This window comes from Notothenia rossii (genome assembly GCF_949606895.1).
Source record: "Notothenia rossii genome assembly, chromosome: 4".
In the NCBI taxonomy this organism is placed as follows: Eukaryota; Metazoa; Chordata; class Actinopteri; order Perciformes; family Nototheniidae; genus Notothenia; species Notothenia rossii.
The window spans coordinates 57,343,951-57,368,189 of NC_136902.1; the positions used below are offsets into that span (position 1 = coordinate 57,343,951).

The 24,239-nt window shown below is 40.8% G+C and overlaps 1 long non-coding RNA gene across 2 annotated transcripts; it reads left to right on the plus strand.

The window, feature by feature from the left end:
• The first annotated feature begins 263 nt into the window (after positions 1-263).
• LOC307038104 lies at positions 264-23,446 on the plus strand. 2 transcript variants are annotated; one of them, XR_013807886.1, is made up of 3 exons: positions 264-484; positions 22,466-22,957; positions 23,147-23,446. It is a non-coding gene; the product is annotated as an uncharacterized lncRNA (long non-coding RNA). The 2 variants fall into 2 exon arrangements; XR_013807887.1 differs by having other exon boundaries at positions 22,466-22,832.
• Positions 23,447-24,239: the final 793 nt, after the last annotated feature.

The window sequence follows — 24,239 nt, forward strand, 5'->3', positions numbered from 1 at the left end:
TAATGAAGCCAGACCATTTATTACAATGCATTCATGTGATGACTTTCAAAGAGTAAAGCAAGCACTGCTGAATAAAGTATGATTTTATGATTTACGAAACGTTTTTTTTTTCATATGGAATGCTGTGGGCGGGACTAAGTCTCGAGGAAAGGAGTCGAGGAGGGGAAATTTAAGAATTGAGAAGCCTCTTAAGTCTCGAGGATAGGAGTCGAGGAGGGGAGTCGAGGAAGGTCAATTTAAGAATTGAGAAGCCTCTATGATGGTCTAGCTTCGGCCGCGGACAGTACACAACACTACGGTGGCTGAGAACGGTCTAGCTGCGGCCGCGGACAGTGGAGGTTGAACCTGTAGGAAGTTGTAGGAAGTTGTACTTCCAAATATGGTCAGAAGAGAGCACGCCCAACACGTGAGACGCAAGGATACTTAAGGAGACATGGAGGTTTACAGACAACAGACAACAAACAATATGGCGCACCGAGCACAGGTAGTGTAATTGTGTTTATTTTGCTGATTTGTATTTTAAATATTAAATGTAAAGGAATGGAATACATATATATATATATCTTAGCTCTTAGCTTGACATGCTCGACGTTCAGTTAGCTAACTGAAAATGCTCTTTCAGTTAGCATGTCAAGCTAAGGCTATATGTATATATCTTAGCTTGACAGATGGAACAATGCATGTACTCTAATTTTTACAAGAATCTGATTTTGTGTAAGTTTTAAATATTAATTGAAGGTGTCTTTCACATTTGAATGTTTTTGTATTCAAAACATGTATTAGCTGCTATACTGTAGACATGTACATATGTATAATTATATTATTATTTTAAGTGTGGTTTAAAGTTAAATGATAGTTATTGGGTAGATCCAAGTAACCCAGGTGGATGCAATCAGGTAATTAGGACAGAGCCTCTGTTTTTAGATGGGGTTTTTGGCCATGCTGTAGGCCTGACATTTAAACTAGCTGAAGGGCTTTTTGTTCGAACCACAGTGACATCTAGAGGTTGTTTTGTGAATAACATATCAACCACAGAGTAGAGCTGGCTGAATCAGATGGAGTTAAAAAAAAAAAATATTTCAACAAGATATCAAGACAAAATGTGCTCTACCAAATGGTGGCGCTGGCAGTTAAAGGGTTACCTTCTGAAAGTGAGGAAGTATGACCAGCTTTGTCCCATAGGATTATACAGGCCAGTCCATTGCTGCTTGTTTAAGGAGTTAACTATTTCCAATATTAAAGTCACTTACAGATGTAGCGATTCATTTCAGACAGTTTGAAACGCGAGGGCCGTGATTGGTACGTGATCTGCCCTCGCTCAAGGGAAAACCTCCAGCTTGACTTGAGACCGCCCCCGTGATAGATAAATGTAATTATAATGAAGCCAGCTGCAATGGATCATTGATCCACCAGGGGGTGCAGTGGGGTTCCACACTGGAGCTCATGAAATAAAGTCAGATACAGTAGTGATGGGAATTCCGGCTCTTCTTGGTGAGCCGGATCATTTGGCTCGGCTCACCAAGAAGAGCCGGCTCTTTCGGCTCCCAAACGGCTCTTCAGTTTACCACATATTATACCTTTTAATTCAATCAAATGTAGCCCTGTTTTGATGTGTATAGGCCTATGTGTACACATATATCACTTAAATTAATCAATACATCCTTTGTACTGAAGTATTCAAAAGCAAAAATTACATGTTTAATATAAATTATTTGCTGTGGCCAAATGTTTTCATTGCATCTACAGACCCTTGTAACTCTCTGATACCACCCAATGAATGCACTGACCTGCTTGTAGAACCACGCTACACAAAACAGATAGCAACACCTATAAAAACTATTTAAAAAAAGGGGATACTGTATCGACATTTTAAAATTATATATAAAGAAAAGGCAGATTCTGTGAGCTGCAGCTGACCACGCCCCCCTGCAGGAGAGGGGAGCGTGCTCTAAGATCAGCTGCTGGGCTCTCAGAAGAGGGGGAGAAAAAGAGATCTCCCTCCTCCGTGTTTTATTCTTATAGAAGAGAAGCAACGGGGCAGAAACCCACCTTTTTACGCAGCGGTCCAGACATAGACATCAAACGGCGACACATATTCAGTTGATATATACTTTGGCATTAGGGCAGGGATATCTAGATACTTTCCAAGGTTTGACATAATGAATTGTGCTATTTTTAAAGCAACGATGTTTTCAAATCTGTAATCAAAAAGCTCCTCAAAAACACTATCGAAGCAGTTCCTGCCGTTGCTACGTTAGTTCAAAAAGTAACAACGGACTATTTTTCTTTAGCGGATGCATGTCAATTTAAATAAATACATACAACTATTTTTTAAATCAATAAAAGGATTTTCTAAATACATAAAAGCATTTCAATTAATATTGGGAGTCATGTCGTTACTGTGTTGAGAATGTGGCCATCTAATAAGCGGGATAATGTGCACATTGCACATTGCATAATGTGCCTTCATGCCGATCTAGATCCCTCCGCAAAAAAAAAAAGAACCGGGAACCGGCTCCCGTCGTTCACTTAAAAGAGCTCGTTCGCGACCGACACATCACTAAGATACAGTACGCTGGAAGTACAGCGGAACTTTGTTAAGATCCATATGTCACGGATATCTTACTCTGTGCTAAATAAGAGACATGTAATCATTTACAAAACATCACCATGTTGTTATTTAACAAAATAATGTTGTTTAGTCGAAAAAAATGAACAGTAGGAAATGCAGCCCGGCTCTCGATTTTTAATCCTAATTTAATCATCATCTTCACCACGATCATTTATGTTTATGTTCGCCGAATTGACATGAAATCACTGACACATATGAATATACTGTATTCAACTTCATTAAAACGTTATTAACGTGCCTAAACTCAGTAATTCAATAAAAATATTTATATTTTAATGGAGCCTCGTCGGCAGATCAGGATCCAAAAGCGTGGCGGAGGGATCCTGAGCTGCATGACGGGTGCTATTTTCCCCATAAGGAACAAGTCGCTGCAAATTATCCCGCTTATTACATGGCCACATTCTCAACAAAGTAACGACATGACTCCCAGTATTAATTGAAATGCTTTTATGGATTTAGAAAATGTTTTTATTGACTTAAAAAATAGTTGTATGTATTGATTTAAATTGACATGCATCCGCTCAGAAAAATAGTCAGTTGTTACCGTTTTTTAAACAGTCTGAATGAAACGGCAGCTCTCAGCTGTGTATTTACACAAATAATGGCCCATCAACCACAGCTCTCTCCCCCCCCCCTCCCCCCCTGATCTTTCTTCTCCAGCAGCTAAATTAACTGTAGGTTACTCTGAGTGACCATAGACTGTATGTGACAAGCTTACAGTTACGGCCCGTCTACACTACAGGCATAAAAAAATGCTTTCAACGCTTTGCCCATTCACTTGAATGGGGTGACGTAGAAGATTTTTAATCTTCGCCGAACTGCATTGTGGGGAGCATGGCATGGCTTTGCAAGCATCAACAGCATCTATCGGCATCAGCCAATCAAATCCCGTTTATGCAAATCCCGCCAGTGCAAGCGCAGCCAATCAAACCGCGTGCAAGCTCGGAGAGCCAGACCGCAGTTCATTTCCTCATATTCCAAACGAGATATTACGGTAGCAAATCACCCGGTTCTTTACGACCAGAACTATTTACCGGGATACAAACCGGAGGACCCAGGCATGGAGGGAGGTGGCAGAGACAGTGGGTGAAACTGGTAGTTTTTTCGCCTGTTTGGAGAGTTTATATCCAGTTTACTTCGTTTTAACATTGCTATTGCTTTGTATGTCGGGGGCGGGAGATTCATGTGATTGGTTGTTGGTCGCGTTGCTTGCAAAAAATCGCCAACCTTCAGACACGCCCAGCTTCAAGATTTTTTGATAGCAATACGGGAGGTAAAAATAACTAGAATAATTGTGATTCATTTATTGTGGCTTTTATGTTTTTAGCTATAAAATGTTATGTAATTCAGGCTTATAGTTCACCCTTCTCTAAAAGCCTTCAACAATGGCAATATTCATAGTAATTTAATAAATCCTTCCAACACACATTGTAAAAAATAGCCTACTATAAGTTAAGAAATCATTCCAATATGTACATCTTCTGATGTAACAACAATAACATTATAAATAGTAACATAGCTGAACATGGTATTGCACATTTAGCTTTGAGTGTTACTGACCTGAGATGTTTTTATTACATGAATTAAGGTGACTGAGGCTTTTTAACATACAGGGATGCAAATTCATCAGGTATGAAAAAGGTGACAAGGATCCGAGCCCCCGGCTCCCCCACCCCACAGAATATCGGCTTTAAAATGAGGAATAACAGAGGATATTAGCAGAACAACTAAAGCAGCAGTGTTAATAATAACAGAAACGCCAAAGAGTCACATCTAATAGAAATATATAAAAGCATTTATTTTAAATTGTGTAGCAGTCAGTTTATAATTTTGGCAGCACTGTTGAGCATTTTGAAAATGTATTTTCATGCCTCTGTCAAGGCTTAGTCTTTCTATCTTTATAGCCACATGGTGTAAAGTAACTAAGTTCATAAACTCAACAAGTACTATACTTGGGCACAATTTTGAGATACTTATACTTTATTTAAGTATTTCAATGTTTTGCTACTTTGTTCTTCTACCCCACTACAGTTCAGAGGTACATGGTGTGCTTCTACTCCACTACATGTATTTAATACCTTTAGTTACTTTACAGATGTGGATAAATGATGTGAAATATAATCAAGTATTAAATCAGACTTTAGTTCCACCTGAGCAAATCCAAAAGCTACCCTGCAGTATACAAAGTCATTCAAACTACAGATGTAGCACTGAATTTCGGACTCCAGTTTACAGCTTCCTGCCTACTACCTGCCAAATACCAGTATAGAGGAATGTTAAGCCCTCCCACTATTTTCCAAGAGGGCGTTGCCAGATTTTCAATTTCAGGTTTTAACCAGGAGATGGCGCTTCATTCACAAATACAGAAAGACAAGTTTCATGGACTTTCAGTTGTGTTTTGAAGAGCATTTGAACAAATCAATATTTTAGATCAACTAAAGTATATCTAATCTTGTAATTCAATAATATATAGTCTTTATATATTAAATAATCATAATGTAAATGTTTACATTACACTTCTTTATTTGTTATGCTCATACTTTTACCTTTACAATCGTTTGCTTTAATATGCAGTATATTTTTGTGTTTGCTTCCTCCTGCTCCCTTTCGGACACATACTGTATGATTTATTATTAATATGAAGATATTATTAAGATGAGATAAGATGTTACTTTATTGATTGAACATTTTAGTTTAGAATACAGCTGTCCCACGGTAATTCAGAAGGCTCACAGGTCACATTCCGACCATTATTTAAAACAATAGGTGCTTTCACACCGTCTACAGTTTGATTTGTATAGAGGGAGCTCTGTCAGTTTTCGAATAACCATTTGCTTTCGGGGAGCCCGTTGTTGAAGCCTCTTCAGGCTCCGCATCGGCAGGCCTCTCCCTCGGTGTGGAGCTGTCAAGCTCGACCCTAACGCCGCTTACAGCCGGCCAACTAAAAGTTGTTTTCCGTTCACGTTGTCATTTTTAGACTCCTTCGCTTCTTTGCTTGTGAATCCAAAAGCTGTGACGCTTGGCTATTTTCGTTTTGCCATATTTTTTTATTACACAGCCAGAGTTAAAAACATATCAATATGAACATTTCAAATACCGCACCGGCAACACCGCCATAACCATAGCAACGTAAGTAAGAATGCAGCGCCGCCACGTACAGATGGCAACACCCAGACATATTCACAAATATAAAACAAATATTCAGAAACTGTAATGAACAATAACTATTATTGATTTTATGAACTGTTATTTACAGAAACTCAACATTTCTAATCTGTGTGACACAAATATGCACGATTGTTTTGGGCTCCCCCTATTTATCTCAAAGTCAGCCTTCAGGGGAGCTCCCTCCCTCTTCGGGGGAGCCAAGCTCCCCCTAGCTCCCCCCCATTTCGAACAGTGTCTGTGGCTGAATGGCCAGCGATTAGGTGCGGCGCATTTATCATAGGTGATCAGAGCTAACTGCCTGCCGTCAGATTTCATTTAAAAAACAGATCTGATTTTAAGACTATTTCTGCGCTCATAGAGAATGATAAGAATAAGAATAATGCGTATTGAAGTGGTTTCATTAATTAGTGAGTTTATTTAACACTAGAACCGCCAATCGGGTCAATTTGTGTGATGTGTGTTGTGTGTGTGCAATGTAACTTTTTTTCGATAAAATATTAAAGTCTCCCAGTCCGTGACTTTTCCTGAAAGTGTGTTATGTAGCACCCTATGTTGTTAAAAATTGCATTCTAATTGCGGGATTTGACGGGTTTAGGTAGGCCTATACAAAAACCTCTGGCGGTTCTAGTGTTAAGGTAATTAGGTACAGTAGAAGCCTTTTTTTTATCAGTAACGAATTTAGCATTTGAACATAAAAGTCAACTAACTGAGGGTCACTTGCAATTACAGTGTTGTGTCTAACTGTAAGCTTGTCACTCAGAGTAACCTACCGTTAATTTAGCTGCTGGAGAAGAAATATCAAGGGGGGAGGGGGGGAGAGAGCTGTGGTTGATGGGCCATTAGTTGTGTAAATACACAGCTGAGAGCTGCCGTTTCATTCAGACTGTTTAAAAAACTGTAACAACGGACTATTTTTCTGAGCGGATGCATGTCAATTTAAATCAATACATACAACTATTTTTTAAATCAATACATACAACTATTTTTTAAATCAATAAAAACATTTTCTAAATTCATAAAAGCATTCCAATTAATATTGGGAGTCATCTCGTTACTTTGTTGAGAATGTGGCCGTGTAATAAGCGGGATAATTTGCAGCGACTTGTTCCTTATGGAGAAAATAACACCCGTCATGTGTGTGTAGAGGTGTGTGTGGTTAAAACACTTTCATGAAGTGAAGGAATTTCCTTCTATAAAACAGCTGTGGGCAGCAGTGAGTGTCACGGACATGAATTCATAGATCAAGGCAGACTGGTGCACACACTCTCCTGTCCTGCCAGGCGACACGCCCGTTCTAAGCCGTGTCCCTCACTCCTCACATCCCAAGCATCCCCGAAAAGTGTAACATGTTGTTACATCTCAGATGTTATGTTTCAGTTGTGCTCTGTCTATGTTCAGTGATGCAAACTTGTCACCTTTCGGCGAAATTCGCCGTTTTGAATCCAAAATAAGTCGTTTGTGTGATTCATGTAGATCTGCAATACAAATATTTTTGGGGTATGGGGGGGGGCTGGGACCCGGAGTAATCTGCGGCCGTGAGCTGTTATGTGCCATCATGACACGCATGGTGTTCTTTTTTTATATATTATAATGAAGTACAAGCTGTGTGCTCGAGTCTTCCTGCCTGTCGGCTCTGCTCATGGATGTATAATAAGGCTCTGCTGCTCCGAGATGATGTGAGGAGTAAGGGACACGGCTTAGAACGGGCGTGTCGCCTGGCAGGACAGGAGAGTGTGTGCACCAGTCTGCCTTGATCTATGAATTGATGTCCGTGACACTCACTGCTGCCCACAGCTATTTTATAGAAGGAAAACCTCCTTCACTTCATGAAAGTGTTTTAACCACACACACCTCTACACACACATGACGGGTGTTATTTTCCCCATAAGGAACAAGTCGCTGCAAATTATCCCGCTTATTACATGGCCACATTCTCAACAAAGTAACGACATGACTCCCAATATTAATTTAAATGCTTTTATGGATTTAGAAAATGTTTTTATTAATTTCAAAAACAGTTGTATTGATTTAAAAATAGTTATATGTTGTAGTGCCGAGAGACGGGAGTCCGAGGCGGTGTATCGAAGGAACAAAGTTAGCTTTATTGAGCATCAGAAACACACATGTTGTCGGCTTCAAGCCCGGGAAGAGAAGGGAAGAAGAAAGGAGGGCACGCAGCAGGTACAGTCAACATATGTGTCCGTGCGAAACAATACCCCCAACCCGTAGTTCCATGAGTGAATTATGTCAATCAGTGATCACTACACAAGCCCCCCCAGAATTCAACCATGGACAATCCTCGCGTCCGGGAGGAAGCACCACAGGGGCCGAGGAGGGTGGGGGCGCAGGCGAGGGCCGGGCCATGGAACAGGCCGTCAGAAGGGGGCCGCAGGAGCGGGCAGGGGCGCCAACAAGGGCAAGGGCATCCCCACCGGTGGCGGGCCAAGGAACGGGCCGTCGTAAGGGGGCCGTCGTAAGGGGACCGCAGGGGGCCGCGGTAGGCGTCGAGGCGAATGAAAACAACATCCACCACCGTAGAAAGCTGGGTCGCAGTGCTGCGACGTGGGGACGGGCATGAATATCCCCGTGGTCCCCAGCAGGAAGGAGCGCTGCCCGGCCACAGGCGAAGGCACAGCGGCAGCGGGCACGAAGTCCTCGGGAGGAAGGAGCGGTATCCCCGGGAGGCTGGAGCAGTATCCCCGGGAGGAAGGAGCCGTGGACAGGGGAGAGGCCAGACGGGCCCAGAAGTGCGCCACCTAGGCGCCGATGAAAGCGTGGGCGACGTCCGAAGCTGTTGAGGCGAGGGGAGACGGGGTCCAGAAGTGCGCCACCCAGTCGCCGTTGAAAGCGCGGGCGACGTCCGAAACCGCCGTCGAGGTGGTAAAACAGTGAGAGGGTTCACAAGAGGTCGACCAGACTTGGTCGAACCTCCTCTCAGGCAACAGAAAAAGCTCAAAAGGGTCGTCCTGTCCACTACTGAAAACAGGTGGGCGAAATTGTGAGAGGATCCACATAAGGCCGACCAGACTTGGTCGAACCTCCTCTCCGGCACCACAAAAAAAAGGGTTAACAGTTGGATGTTAACAGATGTTAACCGTTAGCTGCTAGCCGTTAGCTGCTAGCCGTTAGCTGTTAGTCGTCGTCGTTAGCTGCTAGTCGTCATCGTTAGCCGTGACCTGTTAGCCGTTAGCCGCTAGTCGTTGTCGACGGCCGTTAGCTGTAAGCCGTTAGCCGTCAGTCGCTGTCGCCGGCCCCGGAGCCTCTGCTAGGTGGCGTGCCTCTACCAGGGAAGGTGCCGCTGCGTGTCGGAGCCAGCATCTCAGGGGTAAAACACCGGGCGGTGTCAGCTTCTTCGGCTAAAGCGCGGAGCTCCACACAAGCCGTGTTAGCGAGCGCTGTTTGGACATGCGGCCACATGAAAAAGAAGTCGGGTTCTTCCCTGCCTAGCAGGTCGTGCATCATCCCCATGTGGTCGGAAGGCTTGCTGTCTCCCAGTGCCGAAACGATTTGGAAATAGCGTGTGTCGTCATCGGTCATTCCGCGGAGGACGAAACGAGGCTCAGTCGGTGCGAACGTAGCAGCCGCAGACGTCTCCCAAAAACTCCGGCAGTTCGAGAAAAACGTTTTTTGCCATGTTCGGTTCAGTCTCCGGATACTTCTGCGAGACTTGTATGTCAGGGTCTCCAATGTAGTGCCGAGAGACGGGAGTCCGAGGCGGTGTATCGAAGGAACAAAGTTAGCTTTATTGAGCATCAGAAACACACATGTTGTCGGCTTCAAGCCCGGGAAGAGAAGGGAAGAAGAAAGGAGGGCACGCAGCAGGTACAGTCAACATATGTGTCCGTGCGAAACAATACCCCCAACCCGTAGTTCCATGAGTGAATTATGTCAATCAGTGATCACTACAATGTATTGATTTAAATTGACATGCATCCGCTAAGAAAAATAGTCCGTTGTTACCGTTTTTTAAACAGTCTGAATGAAACGGCAGCTCTCAGCTGTGTATTTACACAACTAATGGCCCATCAACCACAGCTCTCTCCCCCCCTCCCCCCCGGATCTTTCTTCTCCAGCAGCTAAATTAACTGTAGGTTACTTGTCAACCCTCCCGATTTTCGCAGGAGACTCCCGATTTCATTGCCCTCTCCCGGTTTCCTCCCGGGGTCATATTTCTCCCGATTTCTGACAAAATCAGATAGCTCAGGACTGTTTCCACTCTGACTTTAATACAGCTACACCATTGTTTGGTTTCCATGGTAACACGTCTCTTTAGTAGCGCGCGCAACTGAAAGTCTGACAGGGTGAGGCAGATAGTCACAGAAAACAGAACAAGAATCGACAACTACTCCACTCTCTGCTCACTCCTTTCCTGCCCACACATATGCTCCATCAAGGATGGTGCTACAGGCTGCACTTAGAACTACAATAAGCATGTTAATGTTAAACTAACAATTCCGGCGATAAACTAGCACCCCCCCCCCCCCCCCCCCCCCTCCCCATTTTGCATTTTGAAATGCTCCCTATTTCTGAGGTCTCAAGGTTGACGCAAGTATGGGTTACTCTGAGTGACAAGCTTACAGTTAGACAAAACACTGTCATTGCAAGTGACCCTCAGTTAGTTGACTTGTATTTTCAACTGCTAAATTCGTTACTGATCAAAAAAGGGCTTCTACTGTACCTAATTACCTTAAATAAACTCACTAATTAATTAAACCAGTTCAATATGCATTATTCTTATTCTTATCATTCTTTATGAGCGCTGAAGTAGTCTTAAAATCAGATCTGTTTTTTAAATGAAATCTGACGGCAGGCAGTTAGCTCTGATCACCTATGATAAATGCGCCACACCTAATCTGGCCATTCGAGCCACAGAGGTCCCTCTATACAAATCAAACTGTAGACGGTGTGAAAGCACCTATTGTTTTAAATAATGGTCGGAATGTGACCTGTGAGCCTTCTGAATTACCGTGGACAGCACATTCTAAACTAAAATGTTCAATCAATAAAGTAACATCTTATCTTATCTTAATAATATCTTCATATTAATAATAATAATAAATCATACAGTATCTGTCCGAAAGGGAGCAGGAGGAAGCAAACACAAAAATATACAAAAAATATACTGCATATTAAAGCAAACGATTGTAAAGGTAAAAGTATGAGCATAACAAATAAAGAAGTGTAATGTAAACATTTACATTATAATTATGATTATTTAATATATAAAGACTATATATTATTGAATTACAAGATTAGATATACTTTAGTTGATCTAAAATATGTGTTCAAATGCTCTTCAAAACACAACTGAAAGTCCATGAAACTTGTCTTTCTGTATTTGTGAATGAAGCGCCATCTCCTGGTTAAAACCTGAAATTGAAAATCTGGCAACGCCCTCTTGGAAAATAGTGGGAGGGCTTAACATTCCTCAATACTGGTTTTAGGCAGGTCGTAGGCAGGAAGCTGTAAGCTGGAGTCTGAAATTCAGTGCTACATCTGTAAATTGTATTCTATTTTATTCACCTTTAGACAAACAACACAACACTCCGTGATGGAGCACGCTCAGAGCTCAACAAATTGGACTCGGACACCTTTCAGTGTCCATTTTGTGAAAGGACCGGGTAACACCCAATTTGCAGAGCCACCAGAGGTCACTTGTGAAATATGGAGGTAAGTAAATCTATAATTCTGTATGATCATTGTATACTTCATCACATTACATGTTACTTGTTAGATGTGTTGAATGCCTAACTCATTATGGATACATATGTTATTTCTGTGCCTTAGAAATGGAACATTAAAAATGTGATTTATATTCAGGTTATGAATTTTTTATAATACTCGAATAGTATCCTTATTTGGGGTAGGCACAATATGAGCATAATCACACATTCAATCTGCAAAAATTCAGTTTATAGGCAAAAATATTATTGTTGGTGACATGATTATTTATTGCTCTCGCACAAACACCTTGTTTCAAATAGCATATTTACAAGAAATTCATTTTGGTTTGTTTCTAGAATCCTCTAAACCACTTTCTGTCTCTTTTTAGGTTATAATGTTTATAAATGCCATCTCAAATGTGTGGCCAGTAGCCATTATCACTGTGGCTTTTGCCCAACAATCGTTGGGAGAAAGGAGATGTTCTTTAGTCACTTTAAAAACTGCTGCACCGAACATCCAACTACGTTGGCGGCGGCCCCAGCAACCACAACGACCGCTCCAGTGATGGCCCAGACGGCCGCTCCAGTGATGGCCCAGACGGCCGCTCCAGTGATGGCCCAGACGGCCGCTCCAGTGATGGCCCCGACTGCCGCTCCAGTGATGGCCGCTCCAGTGATGGCCCCGACGGCTGCTCCAGTGATAGCTCAGACGGCCGCTCCAGTGATAGCTCCGACTGCTGCAGCAACATGGCACAATATTTCCACAGCCCCCAAAATTGATGTCAAAGCGCTAAACCACAACATGTTGTTTTTGTAGCCTACAACTAAAAAGGAAAAACCTAAAAAGGCACATACAAAGGCACCACTCATCCAAAACATCGGACATCACAGCAAATCACCACCTAAAATCACAGTACATAGATAAAAAAAGGGGACTTTTTGCAGTTTCAAGGACCTTTAAGGGTCCTGTGCACTGTATTCATGTCCAACAATCTAACTTGGGTATCACCTGTCAGTTGGAAACGTGCAACAGGGCATATGACTATGCACGGAGAAGTGGGCTAATCAGGTTTGACAATTCGCCTATTGTTCAAAAGGGCCCTCAAGTGCCATCTGTCTGCCAAGGCCTTTGGCCCCAAATCTATTTGTTGTTTTGTCTGACTGCCTTTTGTTATGTTTGTTTCTACTCCTGTTCTTCTTTTTAAAGGGACCTTGGGTCTCATGAAAGGCGCTATATAAATCCAAGAATGCAATTATTATTATTAAGACATCATTGGAACGGTAAGAATCTCAGCTACAACACTGACTAAAGCCTTTCCATCTCCAGTATGCCTACATGACAAGTATTTTTATAATATACAGTAAACATATCTTTGACTTATTGCAAAATTATAAAATAAAATTCACCCCTGCTGTCATTCTGGCTTTCACTGTTCAAATGAGATCTCAACCATCAAAATGGGATAAGGGGTTCCAAGGGGTTCTCAAACGGATAGGTTATTAATTTATTTGCCTAATAGTTGCTTAAAATGCTACAATAACATTTGCAATTCGTTTTTAATCTGCCATGTACGGTCTCTCAGCCACCGTAGTGTCGTGTCAGGTGGTCGTTTCGGGGGCGTGTCGTGTAATGTCGTCAATTCACTTTTAATCTGCCATGTACGGTAGTGCCTCTCAGCCACCGTAGTGTCGTGTCAGGTGGGCGTGTCGTGTAGTGTCGTGTACTGTCCGCGGCCGCAGCTAGACCAAGCCCCGAGGAAGTGCGCCGGACTCAGATGAAAATATTCGTGGTGGCCAAACGGTGGTACTACACTTCTGTTTGGTTGCCAGGCCCGAAATCACTTTTTCCCTTTGACTTACATGGGGAAAGAGTGGTCTGTAAATCGTTGGATAATTTTTTTTAAACTAAATAAACTACCCAGTATGAACACTTGTATAGCCCTTATTAAAAACATTAGTTCCTCAAGTTGTAAAAATGTGCTAATAACGTTATTCTGAGAGTTATTTCCCTCTGCATTATGAACGCGCATCTAACCCACGGGACCGCGCCGCCCGTCACGTTCATTTTACATGTTCAGCATGGTCCCGACCAATCAGAGGGAGGGTGGGGGCTGATGCTACAACGAGCCGTTAAAGAAAGAGAGTGAAATTCAGTGAATACAATACACGTAGTTTACAGAGATGCTGTATGGGAAACCAATGTGAGTTGTGTTTATCTTTACCCATGGATGCACAATAAGAACGGACCCATATCGTTTTAGTGCCATCCCACGGAGCTGTAATAATGGATATATTGCACATGTTTGCTGTAATTCATTATTATACTACATGGGCTGTATGATTAAATATTGTACCTTAAATGTTGCATTAAATAAAGTTAATATTACCGACGTTAGATTAACGTATATATATATATTTCCATATATTACAGTGCAATAATTATTTCATGCTAAATGAAGCTCTGTTGCTTGGATATCACTAGATCCTGTTACAGCGTAATATAAGTACATAACGTTTGATGTGTACATTAGCATAATTACTAGCTAGCCGCTAGCTGCTAACTGCCGCCTCGTTAATATCAAATCCATCATAATAACAAATCATTACCATTCTGTCATGAACGCGCAGTGCTGTTACGTGTACGCAAATTGACGTGCTTGATGTGAACGAGCATTTTGGTTAAAGTTGCGCATGCGCTATGAGCGCACATACGGGTACTTCTCAGGCATGCCGGGTAATCTGTGACGTTTCGCTCTCTCAAAAGTTGGGCCATTTTATCATCATGCGCCAATGAGCAACTCTCATAGGAATTAATGAGGCCCCGCCTCCCACGCTGTATCCAGTTCTTATTATACATCCATGAGGTAGACCCTTCTCAAAGCACATGGTGTAGTCCCAAACGATAGCTGAGGATTCTGGGTAGTGTAGTGTCTTCTGCCATCCAAAAACTCCGAAAAAATATTTGTTTCTTCGAATCGAAGGGGAAAAATACAAAAGCATTGTAGACAATTTAAACCAATCAATGTTGTGTAATAAACAAGGATAATCTGTTGTTTTTGAGTTGAGTAGTGCAGATATGACTGTAAAATCAATCGACAGTAAGGAGAATACTTACTTCCGGGTGTAAGATTCTCCGTTATCCAATGGGAATGGACGCTCGTAATACAATAAAGGGGAAATGATCATTATCTTTTGAATAACGTTAACTAAAGGGAACAATCTATTTGACACAGCTGAAGCTCTGGCCTTCCTTAAAAACGAACTAATTTAATAAAAATCACAGTTGTATTGCACACAATGCAATGTTTTTTGAGAACAAAAATTCGTAACTAATGTAATTTTTACATTCTGACGAAAAATAAAAATTATTATGAATACAAATAAAATAAATGAAGCCTCCCTTGAGTTACTACAAGCTATACAGTAGATTTAAAAAACTTTTTATAGAATAAAAGCTCACTGCGGGACGTTGTAGAAATGCGTGTGTGCACCACGACAAAGCAGCCCCATTCACTTTACATTGGGGTTGTTTGCGTGGTGCCGACACGTAAATGTAGCAAAGTTCGTGACTCCACCACGCAATGCGGTGTTCAGGAGTCGTGGTGGAGTCATGCATTCTGGTGAAATCAGGTTGATACAGAGATGCTGTCTGAGAAACCAATGTGATTTTGGAACATTGAACAATGTAAATATATTAAAGTAGACCTCAACAATGGAATTATGATCAGTAGAAATGGTCATGACATGGGACCTTTAAATTAGTACAAGTGCAATGCAAGATTTAATGTACTTCGTAAAATTCCACATGTTATTTCTGAAAAAGGTTAACTTAATCAGGGTTTAATCCTTTCTGCTAAATGTATGATATCAACCAAAATTCACATTTCCAGCAGATACATTTGCAAATGGGACATTACTTTATTTGGTTTTTCTGGAATATCAAATAACAGCTACCCTGCTGGGGCTCTTCCTGAGAAACTGCTCCACTCTGCATACATCTGGCCCTATTGTGTATCATGCTGTGAGATGTGCCCTTTTAGTCCTCTCCAAAAATAGACTACTTTAAAAGAGATTTTACAATCAGCTCCACTCGTGCAACTTAGGTTATGAATAGTTTAATTACAAATCCTTTATTAAAGTATTTCACCAAAATATTTCACACTCAGGCGGGAGGAAAGTAATGGATTCAATCCTGTCACAAAGTGTCCCTGAAATGCTTTCTCTCTGCGAGCCGCTCTGGATGGAGCGTCAGCTGAAAGCTTAAGATGTAAATTAAACAGAGGAGGCTGCTGGGAGTACAAGGCTCTGTGTCTCACTGAGCAGGATAGGGGGGGGGGGGCTCTGCAGGACACAGAGTCTGCATGCTGATCACTCTCCTTCACCACAGACCTTCTCATCTGCTCCTGGCATGAAACAGGATTACAAATGTTAGTTAGAATCCTGCATGATGTCAGTCAACAGCTAAATAACACCAAGGACGGGCTGAGGAAACACTCTTGGTACGTTCCTCAAGTATAAGGTGGATCCTAAAGGGACAGAAAATGGTCTAGTTAGTATATTTTAACACGGGGAACAGATTTAAAAAGGACTCAAAAGCTTTATTGTGCAAGAGTCTCATTTGTTGTCATGAAAATCTGGAGAGGAGCTTAGACAACAACTTCATACAAATACATGTCATAGTGAAATAGACAAAATGGTTTAAATAACTTGCAGCAGTAGGAAATACATATACAGATGTAGCGATTCATTTCAGACAGTTTGAAACGCGAGGGCCGTGATTGGTACGTGATCTGCCCTCGCTCAAGGGAAAACCTCCAGCTTGACTTGAGACCGCCCCCGTGATAGATAAATGTAATTATAATGAAGCCAGCTGCAATGGATCATTGATCCACCAGGGAGTGCAGTGTGGTTCCACACTGGAGCTCATGTGAAATAAAGTCAGATACAGTATGCTGGATGTACAGCGGAACTTTGTTAAGATCCATATGTCACGGATATCATACTACTGTGCTAAATAAGAGACATGTAATCATTTACAAAATATCACCATGTTGTTATTTAACAAAATAATTGTGTTATTCGAAAAAAAAGAACGGGAGGAAATGCAGCCCGGCTCTCGATTTTTAATCCTAATTTAATCATCATCTTCACCACGATCATTTATGTTTATGTTCCCCGAATTTACATGAAATCACTCACACATATGAATATACTGTATTCAACTTCATTAAAACGTTATTAACGTGCCTAAACTCAGAAATTCACCAAAAATATTTATATTTTAATGGAGCTTCGTCGGTCGATCAGGATCCCAAAGTGTAGCGGAGGGATCCTCATCTGGATGAAGGGTGTTATTTTCCCCATAAGGAACAAGTCGCTGCAAATTATCCCGCTTATTACATGGCCACATTCTCAACAAAGTAACGACATGACTCCCAATATTAATTGAAATGCTTTTATGGATTTAGAAAATGTTTTTATTGATTTAAAAAATAATTGTATGTAGGCTACTGATTTAAATTGACATGCATCCGCTAAGAAAAATAGTCCGTTGTTACAGTTTTTTAAACAGTCTGAATGAAACGGCAGGTCTCAGCTGTGTATTTACAAAACAGATGGCCCATCAACCACAGCTCTCTCCCCCCCTCCCCCCCCCCTCCCCCCCTGATCTTTCTTCTCCAGCAGCTAAATTAACAGTAGGTTACTCTGAGTGACCATAGACTGTATGTGACAAGCTTACAGTTAGTGACGTAACAACACCATAAAAGCTGGTGGGTTGAAAGCAATACGGGAGGTAAAAATAACTAGAATAATTGTGATTTATTTATTGTGGCTTTTATGTTTTTAGGTATACAATGTTATGTAATTCAGGCTTATAGTTCACCCTTTTCTAAAAGCCTTCAACAATGACAATATTCATTGTAATTTAATAAATCCTTCCAAAACACATTGTAAAAAATAGCCTACTGTAAGTTAAGAAATAATTTCAATATGTACATCTTCTGATGTAACAACAATAACATTATAAATAGTAACATAGCTGAACATGGTATTGCACATTTAGCTTTGAGTGTTACTGACCTGAGATGTTTTTATTACATGAATTAAGGTGACTTTGGCATTTTAACATACAGGGATGCAAACTCATCAGGTATGAAAAAGGTGACAAGGATCCGAGCCCCCGGCTCCCCCACCCCACGGAATGACAGAGGATTTTAGCAGTCAGAACAACTAAAGCAGCAGTGTTAATAATAACAGAAACGCCAAAGAGTCACATCTAATAGAAATATATAAAAGCATTTATTTTAAATTGTGTAGCAGTCAGTTTATAATTTTGGCAGCATTGTTGAGCATTTTGAAAATGTATTTTCGTGCCTCTGTGCAAGGCTTGAGTCTTTTTATCTTTATAGCCACATGGTGTAAAGTAACTAAGTTCATAAACTCAACAAGTACTATACTTGGGCAACATTTTAAGATACTTGTACTTTATTTAAGTATTTCAATGTTTTGCTACTTTGTTCTTCTACTCCACTAAAGTGCAGAGGTACATGGTGTACTTTGACTCCACTACATGTATTTAATACCTTTAGTTACTTCACAGATCTGGATTAATTAAGTGAAATATAATCAAGTGTTAAATCAGACTTTAGTTCCACCTGGAGTAAATCCACAAGCTACCCTGCAGTATACAAAGTCATTCAAACTAGCTGCACCTTTACCAGCTTTGAGAACACTTTCATTATCAATCATTATAAAACATATCATATCTATTATTCTGAAATGGACCAATCTGCACAATGACTACTTTTACTGTCGCTACTTTCACTATATTTTGATGATAATACTTTTCTACTTTTACTTGAGGAACATTTTGAATGCAGGACTTTTACTGTAACAGAGTATTCCTACACTCTGGGACTACTACTTTTACTCAAGTACAAGATCTGAGTACTTTTACTTTTACTCAAGTACAAGACCTGAGTACTTCTACTTTTACTCTAGTACAAGATCTGTGTGCTTCTACTTTTACTCAAGTACAAGACCTGAGTGCTTCTACTTTTACTCAAGTACAATATTTGAGTACTTCTACTTTTACTCTAGTACAAGATCTGAGTATTTCTACTTTTACTCAAGTACAATATATATATACTTATACCACCTCTGTTTATAGCCTATGAAAAAAACTATTAGAAATAGAAGGCTAAAGCTAACGTTAGCAGATAGTGACAATGTATGCTAGCTAGCTAGCTCAACGATTCCTTAAATAATATTGCCACAGAAAAAAAATTCAGTTCACATCACGCTCTGCCGCTCCGACAGGGAGCTCTGCTCTGAACACCTGAACGGCCCGTTCTAACAGCTGTTCACCAGCGGTCCAGTCTGTGCCACAGTGACTCCGGACGCACAGTTAATATTAACAAACGCACCCGTAGGTAATGTAGCTGCTGAAGCTAGACCATCATCTCGGAGCAGCAGAGCCTTATTATACATCCATGAGCAGAGCGGACAGGCAGGAAGACTCGAGCAAACAGCTCGTACTTCATTATAATATATAAAAAAAGAACACCATGCGTGTCATGATGGCGCATAACAGCTCACGGCCGCAGATTACTCCGGGTCCCAGCCCCCCCCATACCCCAAAAATATTTGTATTGCAGATCGACATGAATCACACAAACTACTTATTTTGGATTCAAAACTGCGAATTACGCCGAAAGGTGACAAGTTTGCATCACTGAACATAGACAGAGCACAACTGAAACATAACATCTGAGATGTAACAACATAATACACTTTTTGGGGATGCTTGGGATGTGAGGAGTGAGGGAAACGGCTTAGAACGGGCGTGTCGCCTGGCAGGACAGGAGAGTGTGTGCACCAGTCTGCCTTGATCTATGAATTCATGTCCGTGACACTCACAGCTGCCCACAGCTGTTTTATAGAAGGAAATTCCACTTTTTCACTTCATGAAAGTGTTTTAACCACACACACCTCTACACACACATGACGGGTGTTATTTTCCCCATAAGGAACAAGTCGCTGCAAATTATCCCGCTTATTACACGGCCACATTCTCAACAAAGTAACGACATGACTCCCAATATTAATTGAAATGCTTTTATGGATTTAGAAAATGTTTTTATTGATTTAAAAAATAGTTGTATGTATTGATTTAAAAATAGTTGTATGTATTGATTTAAATTGACATGCATCCGCTATGAAAAATAGTCCATTGTTACAGTTTTTTAAACAGTCTGAATGAAACGGCAGCTCTCAGCTGTGTATTTACACAACTAATGGCCCATCAACCACAGCTCTCTCCCCCCCTCCCCGATTGATCTTTCTTCTCCAGCAGCTAAATTAACGGTAGGTTATTCTGAGTGACAAGCTTACAGTTAGACACAACACTGTAATTGCAAGTGAGCCTCAGTTAGTTGACTTTTATGTTCAACTGCTAAATTCGTTACTGATAAAAAAGGGCTTCTACTGTACCTAATTACCTTAACACGAGAACCGCCGGAGGTTTTTGTATAGGCCTACCTAAACCCGTCAAATCCCGCTATTAGAATGCAATTTTTAACAACACAGGGTGCTACATAACACACTTTCAGGAAAAGTCACGGACTGGGAGACTTTAATATTTTATTGAAAAAAACGTACATACACACACAACACACATCACACAAATTGACCCGATTGGCGGTTCTAGTGTTAAATAAACTCACTAATTAATGAAACCAGTTCAATACGCATTATTCTTATTCTTATCATTCTTTATGAGCGCAGAAATAGTCTTAAAATCAGATCTATTTTTTAAATGAAATCTGACGGCAGGCAGTTAGCTCTGATCACCTATGATAAATGCGCCGCACCTAATCGCTGGCCATTCAGCCACAGACACTGTTCGAAATGGGGGGGAGCTAGGGGGAGCTTGGCTCCCCCGAAGAGGGAGGGAGCTCCCCTGAAGGCTGACTTTGAGATAAATAGGGGGAGCCCAAAACAATCGTGCATATTTGTGTCACACACATTAGAAATGTTGAGTTTCTGTAAATAACAGTTCTTGAAATAAATAGTAGTTATTGTTCATTACAGTTTCTGAATATTTGTTTTATATTTGTGAATATGTCTGGGTGTTGCCATCTGTACGTGGCGGCGCTGCATTCTTACTTACGTTGCTATGGTTATGGCGGTGATGCCGGCGCGGTATTTGAAATGTTCATATTGATATATTTTTTTAACTCTGGATGTGTAATATAAAAATATGGCAAAACGAAAACAGCCAAGCGTCACAGCTTTTGGATTCACAAGCAAAGAAGCGAAGGAGTCTAAAAATGACAACGTGAACGGAAAACAACTTTTAGTTGGCCGGCTGTAAGCGGCATTAGGGTCGAGCTTGACAGCTCCACACCGAGGGAGAGTCCTGCCGATGCGGAGCCTGAAGAGGTTTCAACAACGGCCACATCCGCCGGCATAGTGACACCGTCTGTATTAGTAGAAGAGTGTTTTTATAGCAATTTATCGCATCCGCGCTGCTGCGCCAGTCAACAGAGCGTGCATGTGACATATTTAGTAGCAGGATGTGCTCTGAAAAATAGGGCTCCCCGAAAGCAAATGGGTAATTCGAAAACTGACAGAGCTCCCTCTATACAAATCAAACTGTAGACGGTGTGAAAGAACCTATTGTTTTAAATAATGGTCGGAATGTGACCTGTGAGCCTTCTGAATTACCGTGGGACAGCACATTCTAAACTAAAATGTTCAATCAAAAAAGTAACATCTTATCTTATCTTAATAATATCTTCATATTAATAATAATAATAAATCATACAGTATGTGTCCGAAAGGGAGCAGGAGGAAGCAAACACAAAAATATACTGCATATTAAAGCAAACGATTGTAAAGGTTAAAGTATGAGCATAACAAATAAAGAAGTGTAATGTAAACATTTACATTATGATTATTTAATATATAAAGACTATATATTATTGAATTACAAGATTAGATATACTTTAGTTGATCTAAAATATTGATGTGTTCAAATGCTCTTCAAAACACAACTGAAAGTCCATGAAACTTGTCTTTCTGTATTTTTGAATGAAGCGCCATCTCCTGGTTAAAACCTGAAATTGAAAATCTGGCAACGCCCTCTTGGAAAATAGTGGGAGGGCTTAACATTGCTCTATACTGGTCTTTGGCAGGTAGTAGGCAGGAAGCTGTAAACTGGAGTCCGAAATTCAGTGCTACATCTGTACATATAAAATAGAATTAAGATTGAATAAAATGTAAAATTAGAAAATAGATAGAGTAGAATGAATACTGTTTACTTTAATAATAAATGAATATGAGGACTATAAACATTAACAGTATATTCTGGACATACAGTATGTGAATGCTGACCTTCACTGAGGAGTTTAACAGCTGTCTGAAGAATGCTTTCAGATAATGATTCAATATTATTCATTATTCAATACATTATTTACCTTATTTTGGAGGTGGGGTGTTAATTAGGTTACAAGCAGAGGTGAGGAGTGACTAAGTAGATTTACTCAAGTACTGTAATTAAGTAAAATGTTGAGATACTTGTATTTTACTTGTGTATTTTTATGTTTTGCTACTTTGTTCTTCTACTCCACTACAATTCAGAGGTAAATGATGTATGTTTACTCCACTACATGTATTTAATACCTTTAGTTCCCTCATAGATGTGGATGAATGATGTGAAATATAATCAAGTGTTAAATCAGACTTAGTTCCACCTGGAGTAAATTCACAAGCTACCCTGCAGTATACAAAGTCATTCAAACTAGCTGCACCTTTGTAACATCCCGTCATTTCTGCTAAATTATTCATGTCATGTTAATCAGGTTCATGTTATTGTTTCACGTTTAGTTCATAGGCCAGGTTAGATTTATGTTTAGTCAAGTCGTTTTGTTCACCTGTCTAGTCCTGTCATTGCACTTCCTGTTTTATTTTTGTACTTACCTCTTGTCTCTCATTTCAGGTCCCCTTACTTCCTCCCTTTGTGTGTTTTCCTGCCATCGTCAGCGTCTGCCCCACCCCTGATTGTTTCCACCTGTTCCCCCTCCACGTCATGTCGAGAAAGCTAGCTCCAAGGTTTGTTGGTCCATTCCCGATATCGAAGGTGATAAACCCGGTGTCTGTGCAGTTACGTCCACCCAGGTCATTAAAGGTCCATCCAACGTTTCATGTCGGCAAGATCAAGCCGGTCAGGGAGAGCTCATTGGTGCCCGCCTCTAAACCCCCTCCACCCCCCCAGATGGTAGAAGAGGCCCCGTCTACGCCGTAAAGAGACTGCTGGCAGTTCGTAAGCGAGGGCGAGGAAGACAGTTCCTTGTGGACTGGGATGGGTACGGTCCAGAACAGAGAGCATGGATCCCAGCGAGTTTCGTTGTTGATCCGGCCATGACTAATGATTTTGATCGGGATCACCCAGAAGTTCCTGGGACGTCAGGAGCCGTCCCTAGAGGGGGGGGTACTGTAACATCCCGTCATGTCTGCTAAATTATTCATGTCATGTTAATCAGGTTCATGTTATTGTTTCACGTTTAGTTCATAGCCCAGGTTAGATTTATGTTTAGTCAAGTCGTTTTGTTCACCTGTCTAGTCTTGTCATTGCACTTCCTGTTTTATTTTTGTACTTACCTCTTGTCTCTCATTTCAGGTCCCCTTACTTCCTCCCTTTGTGTGTTTTCCCGCCATCGTCAGCGTCTGCCCCGCCCCTGATTGTTTCCACCTGTTCCCCCTTACCTCATGTATAAATAGTCCTGTCTCCCTTTGTCCTCTGCCAGTTCGTCTTGTGCCTTGTGCCATTTAGAGAGCCAGCTTGTCTCGCCAAGAGATTATTGTACTTTGTGACCATAGTCAAGTTTATTTACTTTGTAATTTGCTTTGCTACGTTTTGCCTCTCAGGAGTGATTTTTGTTTGAACTTTATACTTTTCCAAAGTAAAGACTTTTTTTGAACAAACTTTCTTTTGAGTCATGCGTTTGAGTCCAAGTGTCTGTCAAGGTTCCTAACAACCTTTACCAGCGTTGATAACACTTTAATGATCAATCATTATAACACATATCATATATATTATTCTGAAATTGATTAATCTGCACAATCACTACTTTTACTTTTGGCACTTTAAATATATGTTGATGCTTATACTTTAGTAAAAAAATTATAATGCAGGAATTGTACTTGTAACAGAGTATTCCTACACTTCTACTTTTACTCAAGTATACAATCTGAGTACTTCTCCCACCTCTGGTTACAAGACTGTCATTTTCTGGGAGTAGAACCATTGTCAGTTTGCATAATGACAATGTTCTTGAACTCCCTGTGAGCAGATATCATCTGGTTTTGTCACTGTAATCTTTTACATTTTCATTGATTTCTCAGTGTCCCAGCAACAGAGTTGTGTTTCTGAATAAGGTGTTGCAATATTCTGGGTAAAATGCAGAACTGAACATTAACACCATAACTATTATTGGCCAGACATTGAACACCATGGTTTTAATACATATCGTTTGCTCATTCTGATGCAGACTTTCTGTACATACTTAGAATGTTAAATATCAGAAAAAATGGGATAGTTATGGGATAGTTATGGGATAGTATGTTAAAAATATCAGAAAAAGATAATGTAGAATGTTGAAAAATATAAAGTATAATAATGTCAAAGTATTTTAAGGGTTAGGGGGTTATAGTCCGGGAGCCGTGGGGTTGAACCTTGTTTCATCTCATAACGTTTTTTTTCTGCTGTTTCT